The sequence below is a fragment of the Festucalex cinctus genome, chromosome 19, assembly GCF_051991245.1.
Source record: "Festucalex cinctus isolate MCC-2025b chromosome 19, RoL_Fcin_1.0, whole genome shotgun sequence".
Lineage (NCBI taxonomy): Eukaryota > Metazoa > Chordata > Actinopteri > Syngnathiformes > Syngnathidae > Festucalex > Festucalex cinctus.
The window spans coordinates 17,194,650-17,217,052 of NC_135429.1; the positions used below are offsets into that span (position 1 = coordinate 17,194,650).

Consider the following 22,403-nt stretch of genomic DNA (forward strand, 5'->3'; position numbering starts at 1 on the left):
TGCGAAACAGGGGAAATTTTCAACATAACTCTGCCATACTCCAAGGTGAAAAAGGACAATTAAAAGTGAAAAGAAGGCCAAAATCTACTGCAGTGGCTGGAAAGTTTGTGCACTGTATGCACTGCCAGGGCCTATACGTTCGCAAAGAACTGTGGAGACATGTCCGAAGATGTCCCTTAAAGCCGGAAAATAGGAATCTGGAAAAAGAAGCTGGAAGATCCAGAGTTCTGTGTTTAGCTACAGCACAAGATACCGTATTCAGCCAACACTTTTCAAGTGGAATGTGGAAGATTCTTAGCACAATGAAGACTGATGAGATTGGCCTTGCTGTACGAAATGACCTATCTATTGTTCATTTGGCCCAGTCCCTGTACAATAAACATGGACAAGATCCCACAAAGTACGAACATATTCGACAAAAACTCCGGGAAGTGGGACGACTGCTGGTATGTCTGCGAGCAAACTTCTCTGTACACAGCCTGGAGGAAGCCATAAAGCCCTCAAACTTTCAAACAGTTGTTCAAGCAGTGAAGCAAGTTGCTGGATTTGATGAGGAAAGTCTCTCCTACCATACACCAAGCCTAGCTTTGAAATTGGGGCACACACTAAACAAAATTTGCGACATCATTCATTGTCGTGCACTAATGGCAGAAGATACAGCGCTGGTGAAGGCAACTGAAACATTTAGGAAACTGTATACCTCCAAGTGGTGTGAGTTGGTTTCACACAAAGCTCTTAGCACGCTGAGCAGTGCCAAGTATAATAAGCCAACAACATTGCCCTTTACAGAGGATGTCCAGACACTTCACCAGTACCTTCAGAAGACTGCAGAGAGAGCTGTTAGTAACTTGATGGAGGAAGCAACACCGAAAAACTATGCTGAGCTTGCGAAAGTTACTTTAGCACAAATAATTGTGTTTAATCGTAGACGCGCTGGAGAAGTCTCAAAAATGCTCAGCAAAGGTTTTAACGAGAGGGACAGCTCAAAGCTGCACAAAGATGTTGCCTTGGGCCTTTCTCAGCTCGAGCAAAGGTTGTGCAACTATTTCACCAGAGTAGAACTTGTTGGGAAAAGAGAGAGAAAAGTGGTAGTTCTTCTTACACCGTCTACGGTAGAAGCACTGTCACTCCTAACCAATAAAAGGAAGGAGTGTGGTGTTCCAGATGAAAATATTTTTCTATTCGGAAGACCCAAAACTATAACATACTACAGAGGACATGATTGCTTGCGTGTTTACGCAAGCCTGTGTGGAGCTAAAAAGCCGGAGCTCCTCAGATCTACACAACTTAGAAAGCATGTCGCTACACTCACACAGATCCTGAATTTGAAAAAAAATGAACTTGACCAGGTTGCAGATTTCCTGGGACATGATATTAGAGTCCATAGGGATTTCTATAGGTTGCCAGTCCCAACCATGCAGTTGGCCAAGATCTCAAAATTGCTCTTATCCATAGAAAAAGGAGAGCTTTCTGGTCTGCAAGGCAAATCTCTGGATGAAATTGAAATTGAAGGTGAGTGTTCAGATGTCTGATGATGTTCTGTTTAGTAGGGGTGGGAATCTATGGGTACCTCAAGAGTTGCTTCCGATTCAGAGGCCCACGATTCAATTCGATTCGCTTCTGATGCATCACTACATTGGCTTATATTTCATAGCTAATGTAAACCACTGGTACATTTTTAAAACAATTTCAGAACTCGAGGAGGAGCAAGGGTTTATATTGCACACTTGGACTTTTATTAAAGTGCGCAAGGCAACCTGGTTTACAATGGTGTGGCAACAACACACATTTCAAAAAGTGCCAATGGCAGCATTTGCTGTAACAAATGTTTATCTTCTCCTATAACAAATTTACAAAAACATTTAAACTTATAATTCTGATTTTGTGTAACCTTTTATTTTAATACCTGAAGGTGCAATATGCAGAAGACAACAGTGGCTTACTTTTTTTTTTAATTTAGACTTTAAAAAAAATCTATTTTTAATACACTGCGATTGGCTGGCAACCAGTCCAGGGTGTCCCCCGCCTACTGCCCAAAGCCAGCTGAGATAGGCTCCAGCACCCCCCGCAACCCTTGTGAGGAATAAGCAGTCAAGAAAATGGATGGATGGATGGATCTTTTTAATACCAGCTCCTCTGAATCGATTCACAATCTTTTTAATATGACAATCGATGCATCAAAAAACAAAAACTATCGTTCTCACCCCTACTGTTAAATAGTGGCATCCTTTCCAGCTTACAGCTGTACTACAGACCAGTTTTTCTGTAGCAAATGCAACATATTTATCTAAATAGCATTACATTACCTGCCTAAAACTTTTGCACAGTGCGACATAATGCTGGTGTTTAATCGGTCAACAAGGTCACCTGTGCTGAAATGTGAGGAAATGTTTGCCGTTCAAATTTATGACTAGAAAACTTTAAAAAAAAATGTTCTGTGTGGCTCCTTAACTTGCTACAGGATAGTTTTGAGTAATGTTAGATTATCATCAGTGTTTCTCAGTATTTGGTGGAAGAGTTTACGAGATTGTGTGTACATTATTAAATTGGTAGAACAATTCTAAAACTTGAGGCCTTAGGTCTGATGCCTCACTGATCTTTTCTTATGAACTTATCTTTTTCAAGATAACTTATCATTCAGTGAGAGTGAAAATAATGATGGCAGTGACTCAGAGGGCACCGGCACAGAGGTCGGAGGACCACTGCGTGACGATGACAAAGACCTGGATCCAGCCTCAGACTCTACGAACCTTGAGCGGCAACAGAACTCTGTTGGCCATGGTAGGTTCTCTGTCTACTTTAAAATTTTTCTCTCAGCATATGGGGCAGCAAAGGCCGCTCAGGACAGTATCTGTTGAAGAGACAATTTTCACACGTCGTCTTTGTTTTTACCAGATGCACTGTCAAATGTGACGTCTACAGTAGAAGACACACTCCCTTCAACTGCCGGTAAGACAAGCTATAGAGTCTCTGGAAAATGTTATGAATATATGCAATGATAGAGCACTAAAATGAACTAAAGAAACAAAATAAAAGTCATGCAACTGAAGCGCAGTTACAGATTAAGACCTTTAATGCACACATTTGGATTTTCAAAAAAAATTTAAATAAAAAATCTCCACATGGGCCTCTTCAGCTTACATACATGAATCCCTCACTTGCACCTAAGCTTCTTTCACCATTGATGCCTGGAGAGATGCAAGAACATGAAGGATGAATGAGGAAGTCTGTTCAAGGAGTCAAATTAGTTGATTGAGAGGTTACAAAAACTATGATAATTATTCAAGAAACACTAAATATGTGAGGACTGGGATTAATTGGGCAGAATGAGAGAAAGTAGTATGGAGTGTGGTCAGGTTCTTATGCTAAAAGAGTGCCTTGACCAGGTGCCCTATTCTGGGATAGCCGTGTGTGTGAGAATGAGGTAAAAAGATTAAGAATATGTGGAATCTATGGCTGGTAAATGATTGAGGGTCTATTCTGGATACTACAGCACAAGTGTATGTATATATATATATATATATTTTTTTTTCCTCTCAGGAAAAGGCGATGCTGGTCAAGCGAGTGAGGCAAAAAGACTACCAAAGAAAATGTGGACCAAAGCCGAGGTCGCTGCAGTGATGCGACATTTTGGAAGCCACATAAAAAAAGGAAATCTTGCCTCCAAAGTTGAATGCAGCCAGTGTAAGCAGGCAGAAGACCCTGCGCTGTCACAACGGTCTGTACAAAATATTAGAGACTTTGTGAGAAACCGAATAACCACAGCCAAAAGGCAGGCCCAGAAGAGACGGTAAACCCATTTGCTGGTATCTCACTGAGCAACGAATGCTTGCGAACATGGAAAATATTGGGTTTTTGTCGGGGTGTGTAAAAGATTGCAAAAAATTTTCAGTTTTCACTTGTCACAGTTTTTCTTGTTGCAAAGTTTTGAATGTTGACAGTTTTTCTCCTGTTCTGCAAGCATCTTTTGAAACATTTTATGAACCCAGACAAAAAATCCAAATCTGCTATTTTCCCAAGCATTCATCACTCAGTGAGATACCAGAATTTATTTAAAATTAAATTCAGGGAATTTTTTATTTGTTTAATTATATTTTCACTTAATTTTATAAGAGATATGCTCCCTGCACTTTTTTTTCCTAGAAATTAAAACAAAAAACTTGAGGGTGCTATGGTGTATATGCCACTGAAGAGGTGGGACTTCTGGTGTTCTTAAGCCACACACACCTCTGTTTCTGGTTACTGTTGCGACATAAGGGTGGAAGTACGAGAACTGGGACACGGCCTATATGTCCTAACAGTACCTGGTAACAGCGTAGGTGTGTGATTTATGGAAGTTAGAAGTCCTGCCTTCTCCGTGGCATATACCCCATTTATTTGCTTAATTTTTAATTTACCTTAACACATGCTAATGACTTGGGAAGCACCCAGCACTTTTTGTTAGCAAATAGATTTGTTTTAAAATTCAATATTTAACATAAAACTAAAAACCTTTAAACATGTTGAAAATTTGAAAGTTAGAAACATGCTTAGAAGTGTTTCAAACTTTATTTTTTCTTTTATTAATGTTGGCACAATTTTTTTTCTTTTGCTACAAATGAATATCAGCTCCAACTAACTATTGGCCTCTTTGACTATAAATATTTAATGTCATTAAATAGACATTTTCCTACATTCTTTTAGCCGTTGTGTCTTCATTTAGGTGGCTGTAAATGTGACGTCATTGTTTTTTTTAAAGTTTCAATAATGCTGATGCTCATTACTGTCTTGTATTTTTGTATTAGTCATGAAGAAACACTTACAGGGGTGAAACCATCATCCATCTATAACCAAATGCTCTTTTTTTGGTTCTGTTCACCTAATGCATAGTGGTGTAAGGTGGTGTATTTATGTTAATTTTGGGTGGTGGGGGGCGTGACTTCCTTGTCCATTTAAAGTCGCCACAATCCTGTTTTGTCCTTGTAAACCACAATTCAAGTGTCGTCAAAAACCACCATTCTGTCAGGTCTGATATCTCAGGTTGTGAACCTCTTTTCTAAGAGCTGAAGTGTGCTAAATCTTTCTCAAATTTTTTGCAGTGTTTTAGCCTTACTCCCATCGTTATAGTCCCTTTAAAAAGGTGTGTCAACCTAAACCACCACCGGGCCTGTTTTTGAAATTTGTCAGTCTATACCATATAAACCTGTATGTGTGTGTGTGTGTGTGTGTGTGTGTGTGTGTGTGTGTGTGTTCTTGTACATAATACATAGTGAGGACCAAAATACGTCTTTATCCAACAGAATGAGGACATTTTTGTGAAGTGAGGACATTTTGGCCGGTCCTCACTTTGCAAGACCTCTTTTTGAAGGTCAAGACTTGGTTTTAGAATTTAGGTTTGAATTGGGTTATGGTTGGGGTTAGGGTAAGGGTCTAGGAAATGCATTATGTCAATGGATGTCCTCACAAAGATATATGTACAAGGATGTGTGTGGGCGCGTGTGCATGAGTGTGTGTGTGTGTGACAATTATTAAACATTAAATTACCATAGTGATAACCTTACCTGGCTCAATGGAACTATGCACAGTCAAGTGCCAGATCTTGTAAGCTTATTTATCAGCTTATTGATGAACATTTGTCCCATGCCCTATTAAAACACTAAAATAAAAATAAAATAAAAATAAAATGCACCTCTTTTGGTTATTATGGTTTGCAGCTAACTCGACTGTGGAAAAAAAGGGACACTGAGGTGGTGGTTGCTGTTATTCCCTCACAGACAAAGGGGCAAAACATTCTTATCCACCACTCAGAGCTCCGCTCACTTCGGCCACACCAGTGGCTGACGGGGGAAGTATGTATCAAGTGTGCAATTATTCTTTTTAACCTGTTAGGGTGTTTTTATCCTATGAAATAGTTTTGATAAATATGTTGTATGGCCGTCAGAAATTACATTTAATCCTATTATGTACTGTTGATATTTGCATGATCAATTTGTTCTTGCTATCAGGTCATTGAGGGCCTCCTCCATGTTTTTGCCCACACATTCAACGTGAAGGATGCAGTATATTTGATGAGCCATTACACTGCAGGTTGTATTCTGTATGGTGAGAGGGAGAAGCTGCCTCAACAAAGTTTGCGTAAGGTAAAGTGTGCGCCGTGCCTGTGTGTGTGTGCACATGTGTATGCATGCGTGCGTGCGTGCGTGCGTGCCTGGTGTTTGGGATGAGTTATCAGAAGACGGTTACAGTAATCGAGTCTGCTGGAGGTAAAAGCATGGATAAGCTTCTCTTGGTCTGCTTGAAGCATGCAGTCCTTCAGTCTGGATATGTTTTTCAGCTGGCAAAAGGCTGTTTTAGTGATGAATTTAATATGATTGCTGAAGGTCAGGTCTGAGTCTATTAGTATCCCAAGATTTCGAACTTGGTCTTTAGTTTCTAAAGATAGTAACTCAAGCTGTTTTTTTTTAACAGCAATCCTCTTTTCTTTATTGCCGAAAACAATGAGCTCTGTTTTGTTTTTGTTTAGCTGAAGGAAATTTTGGTTCATCCAGTTGTTAATTTGCTCTAATACGTTAATAGAACTGCTGTCATTTGGGGACATTGATAAATACAGTTGTGTGTCATCTGCATAACTATGATAGTCAACATCGACGTTCTGAAGCATTTGACCCAAAGGTAACATATACAGACTGAACAAAAGGGGTCCAAGGACTGACCCTTGAGGGACCCCACATGTCATGGCCTTTCTATCAGATTTAAAATTTCCAATAGTCACAAAGTAACTCCTTTCCTCCAAATAAGACCTGAACCATTTAAGGACTGTTCCATTTAACTCCACCCAAGATTCCAGCCTGTCCACAGTATATTATGATCAATCGTGTCAAATGCTGCACTGAGGTCCAACAAGACGAGCACCGATACCTTCCCTGCATCAGTGCTCAATCTTATATCATTCAGTACTTTAATCAGAGCTGTTTCTGAGTTGATTAAAAACAACTTTTTCAACTATTTTAGTTACGAAGGGAAAGTTTGCGATTGGTCTATAATTTGCTAGCCGGGAGACATCCAGTGTTCTCTTTTTTTAGAATGGGCTTGACGGCGGCTACTTTCAGAGATTTAGGAAGCTCACCTGATTGAAGTGAGCAATTAATTATTTGTTGTAAATCAATCTGAACAGATTTGACAATGGTTTTGAAAAAGCCAGATGGTATTGAGCCAAGACAGCTCGTGGAAGGTTTCAATTGCTGAACCAAGTCTACGACAGTATTTTGATCCACTGAGTCAAATTCTGTCATGGTAATTAAATTATTCCGAGGTGATTTCAAGTGCTGCATCATTTTGTTATTTTGTAACAATGTTTGACCTGATGGCTTGTACTTTTTCACTAAAGTAGCAGGCAAATTCATTGCATTTATCTGTTGAGAGGAGTTCTGGCGCTGTTTGATTTGGGGGATTTGTGAGTTTGTCAACCACGGCAAATAGAGTGTGTGTATTGTTGAGGTTCCTACTAATAATTTCAGAAAAGTGTTGTTGTCTAGCTATTACTAACTCTTGGTTAAAAAGACAAATACATTGTCTGTACAGGTCAAAATGAACTTGGAGTTTAGTTTTTCTCCACTTTCGCTTGGCTTTTCTGCATTTAGTTTTCAAAGTCATTATGTTGGTAGCACACCTCCAAGGTGTTTTAGTTCGGGATGAAATGGTCTTAGTTTTAATAGGAGCAACAGCATCCAAAACATTTGAGATTTTTTAGGTGAATTCATCCAGAAGTTCATCAACGGTCTCTGCATTGACGAGATCAAGAATGTGACCTTGATTGTGTGTTGGACCTTTTACATGTTGTGAGAGACCAAAAGTATCAAGTATATTACAAAATTCTTTGGTATTTTTATCCAAGTTGTTGTCAACATGAATGTTAAAGTCTCCAGTTAAGACCAGATAATCATAGTCGGTACAAATTACTGACAGCATTTCTTCAAATTCCTCCATGAATCTGCCTTTTTGTTTTGGAGGTCTATAAATTATGACAATGACGATGTTTGGTTCACCTTTTACCAAAAGACTAAGATATTCAAATGAATTAAAGCCTCCCAATGAAATGTCTTTACACTGAAATAGAGATTTAAAAAATGGCAGCAAGTCCACCACCTTTTTTGCCATTACGACATTTGTTCATGAAACTAAAATTTGTTGGTGTTGCCTCATTGAGAACCGTGTTGCAGGAACCTTCTGTTAGCCATGTTTCACTGAGGAGAAATAAGTCAAGATCATATGTCATAATAATGTCATGAATCAACAATGATTTGTTAACTAGTGATCTTGTATTTAGTAGCGCTAGTCTCACAGTGGCAATCGGAGACGCTGGTTTAGTCAGAGGTTCACAAGCTATACTGACTAGGTTTGTAGCTTCTGACTTATTTCTTCTCATTTCTTTTGCCAACTTTCTATTTCTTGTAATCACAGGAATGCTACGTATACATTAATAATGTATATGGGACATCAAATCCAAAGTCTCACTGACCACATATGGCGCGCGCAATATGATCGCGATATGAAGGCGAGCTTCCCTGTTGTCTGAAAATGTTAACAGGCTTGTCTGTTTGAGCAACTGGCTCAAAGCAAATAGGATGCTGTTAGCCATTTCAGTTATTTTTCTAATCAGAAAGAAATCAGAAACTGGGTTGAGCTGGTAAATAACGACCAATATATTGCTGCTAAGTTTAAAACAAACTTTAAAAATAGTTTGCTGCACTATAAGCAGAGTCTCTGAGTTTACATTTCATATGCACTTTGTTGGCATTTTACATTGCCCCAATTTTAATCCCTTGGAAAGGGCTGTTGAGGGGCTGTTTGTGTGACTTTGCGTGTGTTGAATTCAATACTTTTTTTCAATTAAAAAAAAAAAAAAGATTTGCATACGAAAATCAATCCTCTTATTCACGTTAACGATGTTACAATTCGATAAAATAATGGGACAGAAAAAAAATCAAGGGATTTTTTTTTTTTTACAATAAATAAAATGTGCGATTAACTATTAGTTAACTATGAAAAAATGTGATTAATCGCGATTAAATATTTTAATCGCTTGACAGCACTAATATATATACATATATACACACACACACACACACACACACACACATATATATATATATATATATATATATATATATATATATATATATATATATATATATATATATATATATATATATATATATTAGGGGTGTGAATTGCCTAGTACCTGACGATTCGATTCATATCACGATTCACAGGTCACGATTCGATTCGATACCGATTAATCCCGATACGAATTTATAAGTCGATTGTTGCGATTTTTTTTCATTCAAATTTAGAAAATACTAATCAGTAAGCTTGTAGAGTGTAAGATTTATATGAAAATGTATTATTTATTTATCTGAAATTTCAGTCTTATAGAGGTTGTAATCTGTTTCATGTTTGAACAGCATTAAAATAAAATATTAAGGCTTAATGTTCCGTTCATATAACATTCTTCCATGCTCAAGGTGTGAATCCTAAAAAAAAAAAAAAAAAAAAAAAAAAAAATCGATTCTGCCGATTATTGAATCGATTCGAGAATCGCGCGATGTAGTATCGCGATATATCGCAGAATCGATTTTTTTTAGCACCCCTAATTAATATATAATAATATATATATAAACATATATATATATATATATATATATATATATATATATATATATATATATATATATATATATATATATATATATATATATATATATATATATATATACGTTTTTATTCTTAATAAAATAAATAAGAAATTCATAAAAAGAATAAATTGAGTTCCTCCACACAGTCTGTTCTATGGTCCCCTTCATCTGACCATTATCATGGATTTGAAACACAGAAGGGCCAAAACATGCCTTGTGACAATTAAAAAACTGGCCACCTGAGGGTGCTAGAACTGCACAAGTGGAAATCAACCCGACTTTTTTTTTTTCAGCAGATATGCTGCTTTTAATATCGTGACATGACCACGACGATATATTGTGGCAGTTTTAATATCACGATATTGCCATTATTGTTACATCCCTATAAGATAGTCATTGAGGCATCTCAACTCTCTGGCACTGATACAGTACAGCGCTCGTATCTTAATTCGGCACTCACAAGCGAAAGCAAGGAAAAAAATCAGTTAAACGACGGCTAACATCTTGTAAAACACAGAAGTCGTGTCATTCGTATCTCAGGGAACCTCTGTATTTGTTTTAATACATAAAAGACCTTAAACAAATATCCATCCATCCATTTTCTTAACCATTTACTCCTCACAAGGGGTTGTGGGGGTGCTGGAGCCTATCCCAGCCAGCTTCGGGCAGTAGGCGGTGTACACCCTGAACTGATTGCCTTCAACAAATATTTTAAGGGTAAAAGAGCTTGAGCATTTTTTATTATCTTAGCAGCAAGGTCAGGTCGCCGATGCAATGTTTAGCAGTCCAAATGCGAAGTACTGTATTGAAATACTAAATCTTCATATGTGCCTTCCCATATGCAAATGAAGCAATGAACATATCATATGGTAAATGGAGACCCACCAAAATGGATCTAGACATTAAATCAAAGTTCACTTGAGGGCCAAGTGACAAAAAAGTGAAAGTGAAATGAATTGTATGATAAAAAGTAGAGATAGACCGATATGCTTTTTTCAGGGCCGATACCGATTCCGATTATCGGTAGTCAAGGAGGCAGATAACCGATATTTGAAGCCGATATTCATTTGCAGTAAAAGTTAAAATGTTGGCACCAAATTTTTGAATAATGCAAACCCTAACCGTTCTTTACAATGGATTCTCACACTGCACTTTTCATTTTACATCCTTCTATCTGCAATAAGACGTTGGTGGCGGGGGGAGTTAAATGTGGGGGCCAATGTGACATTACCTTTTATAGCATTTGGGATACTTGTAGTTTTATTCTATAAATGTTATATTTTTATATTTTGAAGTAATAGGAGGAACCCTGTCATTCAAAATGTGCATCAGCTGTGGCATTACTTATTACTACAGCAAAAAAAAAATAAAAAAATTCCATGAGAAAAACTATTCATCCCTGAACACCATACAGTTCTTGTAGACCTTATTATAATTATTGTTATTGTTACCATATAGACAGTTTTGATAAGCTGAGGATCTTAAATCGAGAACAGCAATATCATGCTACTCCTCTCTACAAGAGACCTGTCAAAAGACACTTCATCATGTAGTTTACTGCCACTTAGGATGCCCCAATCAACGCAGAAAAAGGTAGAGTAAAATAACTTGGTTATAATAATAGTAAGAATAACTTGGTTAAACAGACATTGTTGCGGTGGACCGCTGCCACTTTCTGCTGTTTAATGTGTTTTACACTTATAGACTATTCTCTCACTACTGTACTGTACTGTATCACTTAATGGCACAGATGTACTTGTCTAAATAATAACTGGGCTGCAACATTGCTAATTCACATTAACAAGCACTGTCTTAGCTGTCCACATGAATAGTTACTAACACACGAGAAAGTTATACAACACACCAAACATGAGCTCATTATTCAAAGTATGAGGCACGTAACGAAATTACATCACTGAACATTAATTGCAGCCGACTACGGCCGTAGATGTTACATATTAGTGGCATCCATTGAGAGCATAATGTCCCAACTGACAGCAGACATGACGTGAAAAGAGAGACAAAACGAGCAAATAAGCACACTATACTTTAGTGCACTTCTCTACTAATGCCAAACATACGGAAGAGAACACGTTCGTGTAGTTAAACGGTGTTTGAGACACTTAATTAGTTACGGAGCGGACTTTAACGAGGTGCACAACGAGCTGTCAATCAAATCGACGTCGAAGCTTAAGGCACACAATGGCAAACCAGTGCGACAAATAAACACAATATAAAGTAACTAAACGCTATTTAGTGTCACTGTGGCATCTCACTGCATAATAACCGCTATGCAACAAGTAGTGGACGTGACCCAGAATGCAATGTGTGCGTCACGAGAGGTAAATATAATGACATTACTCTACTCTTAACATGGAACTAGACAATATAATAATGACAACTGTTAATATTTGGAACCTTTCTAACAAACATTATTTACTTAATTAAGTGAAAATGTGTGTGATTCCCTCCCCGAGTAGTTCAAGTAGCGAATTAGCTACTGGGTGTTAGCCTACATGCTAAGCTGAACACACCACTGTTAGCTAGCGGGGATTCAATGCAAGGCAATGCAGCTCCATTCATATAGTGCATTTAATACACAACATAATTCAATGTGTTTAGCTTATCATGGTGAAACGATCGGCGGAGTCTCTTCTCTTTTAACTTACCTTCGAAGCATGTGTCTGTCGCGTTGTGTCCGTGGGTGCGTGTGTGACCGGCTACTGTGATACAGGCATACACTACTGATTGGTTCTGGCTCTTGCATGGCTAACCAATCAAATGCTGCTATGGGCGTTACATTGCTGGAGTTGGACTCCATAACAGACAGAGACGCTCTGGGCTGCATTCGAAGCGAAAAGACGGAGTTTTAAATGGATCGCTCATATCGGCCGTCAGATTAATAAAACAGACCGATACCGATATGTACCAATATGTCAAATATCGGCCCCGATTATCGGCCCGACCGATTATCGGTCTATCTCTATTGCTAGTTAACTTGGTGCAGATACTTTGAAGTTGACTTTCTGTGTACCATGATAGCCTGTGAAGTAAATGTGCCAAAGAAAATAAAACAGTAGATAACACAGCTCTGCTTGCAGTTGCATACATGAAGTGTAATGAACACTAACAGACTTTACTGAACTATTTCAATCGAAAAAAAATAAATAAATTTAAGTAAACACAAATCCAGCAATTTACCAAATTATAAGTGATTACTTCATTTATACTGTACTGGTAATACTAAGCCATTATTTATAACAAACAAATGTAACTGTACATTAAATTAATGACATAATGACACATACTAAGTTAGGATGGTCGGCCTCCTCCTCATCAGAGTAATTAACTTAATTATTCGGCAATACACGATATACACAGTACTTTTCTCTGTATATCTACACATTCATCTATCAAACCAACTGTAAAAGACGGCAAAAGAGGCTCTCGTCTTTCTAACACGTTTCTTTATTGACCACCCGAACTCCCCGCGCCTGCGCACAACTCTCTCGCGAGACTCCGCGAGTTATTGACACTGAATTACCATGCAGCTATAATATATGCACAAACATAAATGTTACATCATTATATGACATCTCCCTCTCTTTTGTGTTATTTCCAATAACAAAATAAATCTTATGCTGGACAGCAGATACCAGTTATCACTTGCATAATGTACCATTGTTTCTTCTATTAAAGAAATGAGTCAACTTAAATTTGCACCAACATAAATTAGTTCTGCATACAAATAATATCAACATTGTCAAAACCAACACAAATTTCAACTTTTCCAACATTTTCTCCTTATAGTTTTCTTTTTTTTTTTTTTTTTTTTTCAACATTCAAATTTCCATTCTCCTTTTCGCATCATTTCCTCCTTCTCCCCACCCAAAGGCCATGTGACTCGCTGTCATCACAGGTCAAGCCTGCTGACAGGTTTGCTCACCCGCCCCGAACGGGTTACCACCTGAGTAGGTGAGGAACTTGAGGATGTAAACACACCCTGACGAACAGGAACAGTGTCCACTATGTGGTGGCGGTGCTGGCAGAGTGGGCGTCTGTTGCCTTGGATTCCTCGGGTGCTGCTGGAACAGGCTGGGGAACCGGCCCAGGATGAAGGTGACGGCGATTCCGCCTCAACTCTGCCCCTTGTGACGTCCGGATGATGAACGATCTTGGTGTCGTGCTCTCCCGTGAGACCACCGCCGGAAAACACCAAGACTTCTCATGGTCCAATTTGGAATATACCTGATCCCCTGGCTGTAGGGCAGGCAAGGTTCTGGCTCCATGGCGACGGTTGAAGTAATGAGCTTGCTTCGCCTTTTCCTTCTTGTCTGTTTCCTCCACGGCTGTCCTGCTGGGCCACTTTGGTCTGAGGTTTCTCTCCAGGGTCGGGAGTGTTGTTCTGATTTTCCTCCCCATCAATAACTCAGCCGGACTGTACCCTGTGGTGGAACAGGGAGTAGCTCGATAGCACATAAGCGCCATGACAGGATCCTCCTGCTTTAAAATCTTCTTCGCCGTCTGCACAGCCCTCTCTGCGTGCCCGTTGCCCTGCGGATGATGAGGACTGGACGTGAAATGTTGGAAGTCGAGTTGCTTCGCAAACTCCTGAAATTCAGTACTTGTGAACTGGGGACCATTGTCACTTACTACTTCGTTTGGAATTCCAAATCTAGCGAAAACTGACCTCAGCTTTTTGATCATCTGCGTGCTTGTTGTGGATGGCAGGTGTAGTATTTCAATGAATCTCGAATAGTAGTCTGAGACAACAAGGTAGTGGTGTTGTTTAAATTCACAGGGGTCCATAGCTACTCTCTTCCAGGGTCGCTCCGGAAGCGGTGTGGATAGGAGTGGCTCCTTCTGTTGAGTTCTTCTCATTTCATGACACACTTGACATGATGTCACAAGTTTGCTTATTTCTGACGAAAGTCCAGGCCACCACACTGATGAACCTGCTCTCTGCCTACATTTGATAAGGCCTTGATGTCCTTCGTGAATTTTCTGAAGTACTTCATCTCTCATCGATCGTGGCACAACAATCCTACATCCTCTCAGAACTAAGCCATCGTGCACTGACAACTCAGACTTGACTTGAACATACGCTAGCATCTACTGGCACTTTACTGATGTGCTCAGGCCATCCTTTCTCTATGAGCGATGTCACACAAAGCAGTTCGGTATCAGCGGCTGTTGCTACCCTGATTTCATCCAACTTGCTTGCAGATGCTGGGATCCCTTCCACCACACTAGCCACATAGCAGGCCACATCACTGTGCGTTTCATCTGATGTGCTAATGTTAGTAATCGGGCTGCGTGACAGCGTGTCCGCAACAATCAGGGTTTTCCCAGGAGCATATTCGGCGACGGGGTTGAACCTCATGAGCCTCATGAGGAGACGCTGGCAACGTAAGGGTACATTGTCCAAGCTCCGGCTATTAATGAGAGGCACAAGCGGCTTGTGATCAGTTATGAGCTTAAACTGTTCCAGCCCATTTAGGTACCTGTCAAACTTCTCGCATGCCCAGACTCCTGCTAACGCCTCCTTTTCTATCTGTGCGTAGCGAGATTCTGCATCACTGAGCCTGCGGGAGCAATATGCTACTGGCTTCCAGTGACCTCCTTGGAGTTGGAGTAGCACACCACCCAGTCCAAAACTACTAGCGTCAGCCGACACAGCTGTTGGCTTGCTCACGTCGTAGTAGGCAAGCACCGGTGCAGTTGTTAGCATGTGTTTAATGTTCTCGAAAGCCGTTTGTTGAGCATGACTCCATGTCCATACAGCATCGTTCTTTAGGAGCTCATGCATTGGCTGGCCCACCGTAGAGAGGTTTGGAATGTACCTTCCCAGGTAATTCACCATTCCCAAAATCCTCTTCAGCTCTTTCACATCAGCTGGTGGTGACAGCTGCCGAATAGCCTCCACTTTGTCGGGATCGGGCCGGATACCAGACCCGTCAATGAGGTGTCCAAGGAACCTCAGCTGGCTCTGTTTGATTGAACACTTCTCTTTGTTGAGCTTTAAGCCAGCAGATTCAATGCGTTGCATTACCTTTTCTAAGCGGTCATCATGTTCCTCCTCTGTGGCCCCGTACACCAGGACATCATCCATGAAGACCTCCACACCTTGCAGGCTCTGAAGAGTCTCCATCATCTTCCTCTGGAAGATCTCAGGTGCACTTGTGATTCCAAACGGGAGTCGTTTGAAGTTGAAGCGGCCAAACGGTGTGATGAACGTAGTGAGCTTACAGCAGTCTGGGTGGAGGGGTATCTGGAAAAACCCGCTGGCTGCATCCAGAGAAGAAAAGACTGTAGCTCCGCTTAGTTTAGCGATGATCTCTTCTGCAGTAGGCAAAATGTACCGTTCTCTTTTAACAGCTTCATTCAGCCTTTTAAGGTCGACGCAGATGCGGGCTTTGCCTGTACTTTTCTTCAGGACTGGCACCATGGGTGCACACCAGTCTGTGGGCTGGGTAACCCTCTCTATTATGCCATTCTGCTCCATCCTCTGTAGCTCATCTTTCACTCTTGCATCATCGGGAGAGGAACACGCCGTGCTGTGTGCACAGCATATGGCTGAGCATTGTCTTTTAGTTGTATTTTCACTGGTTCGGTCTTTAAGGTCCCGTGCTCACCATATGCATGAATGTGGCCTTGGTTGGTCACCATCTCATCCACTCTCCTCACCAAATTCATCTTCACTGACATTGGTCGGCTGAGGAGGTTATTCACTGTACGCCCACGGATAACATAGACTGTGATTGGGTAAGTTTTGCCCTTGTAGCTTACTGTGCTTTGAATCTGCCCTAAGCACTGCAATTCCCCCCCTGGGCTGTCGAGTGGAATATCAGCAGGCTGGAGTTGTGTGTTTTCGTGAAGCGAGTGATAGGTCTGTTCACAAATGACGTTCACGTCTGCCCCTGTGTCAATTTTAAACACAACTGGTGCAGATCCCAGTAACAACTTGACGGCCCATTGCTCAGAAGCCCCTTCTGGTTTCGTCACAGCCCCTAGGAAAAATGGCTGCTGCTGCTGCTGCTCTGCCTGCTCTGTGACCTCACTCACCGCTTTCTTATTCCTACACACTCTGCTCCAATGTCCAACTTTGTTGCACGAGTTACACACAGATTTCTTAGCGGGGCAATTTTCATTTTTGTCATGCCTAGCTTTCCCGCATTTGCCACATTGTCCATAATGTCCTTCTCTTTGCTTACCGTGGCCTTTGGTGCGCTTTTGGTATTTGCTAGTGACTTCACGTACCATCACCGATGTCTCTCCCTGCATGCTGATTTGAGACGCCACTTCCTCAGACTGCCTGACGGTCTCAATGGTCAGCGCGAGCGTCAGGTCGTTTGTCAGCTGCAGCTTACGTGAAACTTCTTTGTCTAATATTCCCACGACGATCCTGTCGCGGATATTCTCTTCTCGGGTCGCACCGAAGTCACAATGCTCCGACAGATCGTACAAGGCCCGGATGAATGTCTCCGCCTTCTCACCCGGCCGTTGCGCCCGCTGGTGAAAACATGCTCGTTCATGTATCACGTTTCTCCGCGGCACAAAGTACTCATCGAACTTGCCAAGCACCCGTTCAAAGTCATTCCTGTGTCCCTCTTCGTTGAAGGCAAACGACCTGTAGATGTTTTCGGCCTCGCTACCCATGGCGTAAATCAGGCTGCTTACTTGCACCGCGCCATCTTCTCTGTCAAGTTTCGTAGCGGTCCTAAATCTCACAAAACGCTGCCTCCAGTCTGGCCACTCACCAGGCTTATCGAAGGGGAAGCTCATCGGTGGAGTAAACTTTGCCATTGTTTCTAGTTCACTTCTGACACCATGTAAAAGACGGCAAAAGAGGCTCTCGTCTTTCTAACACGTTTCTTTATTGACCACCCGAACTCCCCGCGCCTGCGCACAACTCTCTCGCGAGACTCCGCGAGTTATTGACACTGAATTACCATGCAGCTATAATATATGCACAAACATAAATGTTACATCATTATATGACACCAACCTTGCGTCTTTCTGTTCACAATTTCAATTAGCATTTATCTTACTCAACAGACGGCTAGCTCTGCTATGCTAACCGTCACTAACAAAAGGGTAGCAATTCTAAATAATTAGCTGCATTCATCATAATAAATAGACTGTTAGGTATGCTAACGTAAACTCTGCTCGCACTTTCACTGGACTTGCATTAGAATTCATTTCCGCGAAATTGCAAGACGGAGCAGTGTACACGAGCGCCCACATTTAAAAAAAAAAAAAAAAGTTTACGAGACAAGTTTCTGGAGGAAAATTGTCAACTAAGCTTCAAATCCTACCTCGTTTGCAGACTTTACACAGCTGCACACCAAGTTCGCCAACTGCGTTCAGTAGGTCGCCTTGTGAAGCCTCGTGAAGTGAAGTAATTGGAGCCGGGGGCGGGCCGGTGCTGCTAGAGGGTGTCACTTCCGTACTCGGAGCAATTGTATAAATTACGTTTAAATCAACAAATTGGTTCAGTCGTTAACATTGTTGATAAGAGTGGCTATTGTTGTATGATTTCACAACGTCAATTAAAATAAATAAATAAATAAATACATCACATATAAAATCAACCCTAAAGGCTCATATATTAAATTTATTACCACAGACAAAAACAAATGATATTTTAATGACATTGTTAATTTTGTAATAGTAAAATGTGATTTCAGTTTTGTTTTTTTTAAGTATTTTTGTTTTGTTGGTTTTTTAAATTCATTATTGAACATCTTTTTGCTTTACTAAATAAAATACCCTTGCTGCTGTCACACAGTAGTAGCTGCCGGAGGATGTTCTGTTACTAGCGCTTTAGTAATGGTTGCATGTGTTCTTTGACAAAATTGTGAGTGAGCCCAATCCCTTGGCTGAGAAGCAACCCCGCAAATGAATGGTCACATGATGGTTTACTGTTGGCATGACACAGGACTGATGGTTGCGCTCACCTTTTCTTCTCCAGACAAGCATTTTTACGGCCTCCAAACAGTTGGAAAGGGAATTCATCAGAGAAAACATCTTTAACCCTTTTCTCAGCAGTCCAATCCATGTGCCTTTTGTTAAAATATCAGTCCACTCTTGGTGTTTATTTCTGGAGCTAAGTGGCTTTCTTTGCTGCCCTTCTTGACAAGTGTTATGGTCCTGCTCTCAGATTTAGTTTTTTTGTTGTTGTTGTTTTGTTTGTTTTTTTAAGCACTTTGTGATTGCTAAGGCTGTTTGAAACCGCTATATAAATAAAGATGACTTGACTCAGTGAGTAAGTGAAGGGGCGTTCCCGCCAGTGCCACACCTGTGGCATGTCACAATCAGGAGACTTTAAAAGGACTTCAGTGAAAACCCTCAGTTGTTTGATTATTCTCTTGCACACTTTCATGTGTTCTCTATATTTCCTGCACCAAGTCAGTGATCGTACATGTTGTATTTATCATGGTGCTTTATTTTCTCAATTATTTACTTAGTTTCAAGTTTCATTTTTGGCGCTCTGTTCGTAGTTTGTTTTTGTTTTTTATTAGTTTTTGCCCCTTGCCTTTGTACGTGATTTCTGTTGGTTACTTTCTCCTGGCATTTGTTACCAGTGATTTCCGTCCCCTATAATAAATATTGTATTTTCCTTATTTTGGTCTGCATTTATGGGATCCCTTTTTCACCGGTCACACCAGGCCATCCTCCGAAAGTCTTTCTGCCTCACTATGGGTTGTAGATGCACTTGCCTACTGCCATTCCTGAGCAAGCTCGACACTGGTGGCGGTGGTGGTGCTCTGATCCCGCAGCTGAATCAACTTTAGGAGATAGTCCTGGCGTTTGCTGCATTTTCTTGAGTGCCCTTGACCTTCTTAACTTAAAGCTTGTAAGTTTATTTATGGAAATTACATTCATTTTCATGGCAAATGGGGACTTTGCAATTCATCCAGTGACTATAACATTCTGGAGTACATGCAAATTACAATCATATCATAAAAAAAAATAATCAGGCAGCACTGCAGATTTTGAGGAAAATCAATGTCATTCTCAAAACATTTGGCCAGAAAGATGTGAGACTGTAAGACAAGGTGGAACGTTAAATGATGAATAAATGTATGGCACTGACAGTTTCTGTCTCTGCCTCCAGCTGTTCAAAGTGATGTCATAAACATCTGTTAACCATTGTACAATTTTTTTTTTTGTCAAATAAACAACCACTGGAAAAAATACTGAAATATATATAATTAAATGTCATGGGGTATTTCATTATTTAATTTATTTATTTAGAAATTGGTGCCCAGTCAGCAAAAACATGTGGCCCACATCCGGCATAAGTCCAGCACAGGTGGCATTCAGTCGGCACTGGCGTAAGGCATGTGGGCCGAACATGGCCCAGGAGCGGCAAAGGTAGCACTGGCTTGACTCTGTCAAACAGGATGTGGGCCAGTTGCTGTGTGACGCATCTGGCCCAGATATCAATTTACAACTCTGCGCCACATATGTATAGCCAGTCTTGTCCCACTCTTCAATGCAGTTTCAGATTTGTTTTTTTTATACAACCCATTTTTTACACATTTACATTTACATTTTACACATATTTGCATAACAGATATTAAGAAGAATTTTAATACGTCATCACACACACATTTCAATATGTTTCTGGTCAACCAATCAAAGTTTGTGTGTGAATTCTGCGAATGAACTTTCATGAAGCTTCCAGAGAGAAGTTCTTCGAACGTGCTTTCAACATTTCTTTGTAGCGATTCAAGGGGTAAGTATTTAATTTTCCTATGTTTTACATTTGACATTTTATGGCTTCATATTGACACAACTACTGACTTGACTTCACAGACATTGGTGTGTGGGGGTGTGTGCATGTTTGTCTTTGAAGAAACACACTCCTCAATGTCAATTATCATTTATTGACAGCGATGAAGGAGCCCTGCAGAGGCACAAACGGGGCCGGCCTAGGCGACAGGCGAGCTAGGCGGTCGCCTAGGGCGCCATCTTGTGGAGGGGGCGCCAAATTGCAGAAAGGAAAAAAAAAAAATTTAAAAAACACAAACACAAAAAGCCCCCCCTGTTTTTTTCTAACATAAAATATGTTATATAACAAATATATTTTATTAAGTTCATTTTTTTATTACTTCTATTTCAAATAAATGACTGTGAGTTTACGACCTGCTGTCCTGGCGCCCTGAACCTGACCCGCTGCTGCCGATTACAATGAATGAAAGGTAGGGGGAGGGGTATGGCGTTAGATTTGTGCCACAATTCCGTGCGTAACAAAATGTGTTTCGTACGTACAAAATGTGTTTCGTACGTACCAAAAATGTGTTTCGTACGTACAAAATGTGTTTCGTACGTACAAAATGTGTTTCGTGCGTACAAAACAGTCCTCGCGCACGCTTGCTACGTCTCTCCTCAACACGTACGAAACTTTGATTTACGCTTGCGATGCAAGGGTCGAGGCGTAATATTTGTGCCACAATTCTTAACCAATCAGGAGTCGGACAGGAGAGCAAATCCTGATTGGCTGTTTAATATCCAATCAGGCAGAACTTTGACAACGTGTCGTCACGCCGCGTTGCATCATGGGCGCTTCTTCGATTTTTGTTTGTTTTGTTTTGTTTACTAGCACTCGGTGCTTTCCTGTTTGTATTTTATCTGCATTTCTGCTGACTTTTATTCACTTAACAAAAGTTTTGTTATATTACGGGGTGAAGCAGCTCCCAACTGCTTTCCTGCTTAGCGGAAGACAAGTTTTAGCCCTCATGGGACCGTTGGATGACCGTTGGGGGGGACGCTAACTTCCGAATCGAAGACTACTTTCAACATTTTCATAACGGTAAGTAGCATAAAAATAGCATCTTTTAACTTGGCCACTATCACACACAGGCTTCCAAGACAATCAAAATTGTATGTAATAGTTACATACACGACATTGGCAATGGATGTGCATAGTTATGATGAAGAAAAAAAAATCGCCACCCCCTTTCTTTATTTTCTTATGCATTTTTCCTTTTCCTTTTTTTTTTTCCTTTTATTATTTTTTTGAACATATAAACAGATGAACAGCAGAGACAAAACAGAAAACAACAACAATCAAAAGAGAAGAAAATCCCAATAAAACAATCATTCAATCAATCATAACTTACATGTTCAAAAGGGAGTAGGAAGAAGTTAAAAACTTATCTAGTCCTACCCCTTTTACTCAATATATTTAAACTTATTTCATTATTAATACAATTTTAATTTACTAATTATTAAAAAAATAAAAAATAAAAATAAATAAATAATAATAATAAATGATATATATAATCCAAGTTATATATATATATATATACATACATACATACATACATACATACACACATATATATATATATATATACATATACATATATACATACATACATATACACACATATACACAAGTGCACTTAACATATTCACGTTTACCAAAAACATATATACATAAATTTACTAAACATATACCATAATACCTATCTAGATCATTTACACATACTCACATGTACATTTTTCATATTCTGGTCTGACATAGATAATTTTTTTTGAACTTTACTTTTAAACATTTTTTTAAACTCCAGCATTGAGTCACAATTTTTCAGAGCAATTTCCAAATGGTTCCACAGATCAACACCTTTTACAGATACACACCTTTGCTTAATATTTGTTCTTGTTTTGGGGTTTTTGTACACACTTGTACCCCTTATATCATAAGGACTGTGTCTA

The 22,403-nt window shown here is 39.9% G+C and overlaps 1 long non-coding RNA gene across 1 annotated transcript; it reads left to right on the forward strand.

Annotated features, from left to right (window-relative positions):
• Window positions 1-2,169: 2,169 nt before the first annotated feature.
• LOC144007474 (uncharacterized) lies at window positions 2,170-5,088 on the forward strand. The gene is made up of 3 exons (XR_013280187.1): window positions 2,170-2,781; window positions 2,896-2,949; window positions 3,541-5,088. It is a non-coding gene; the product is annotated as an uncharacterized LOC144007474 (long non-coding RNA).
• Window positions 5,089-22,403: the final 17,315 nt, after the last annotated feature.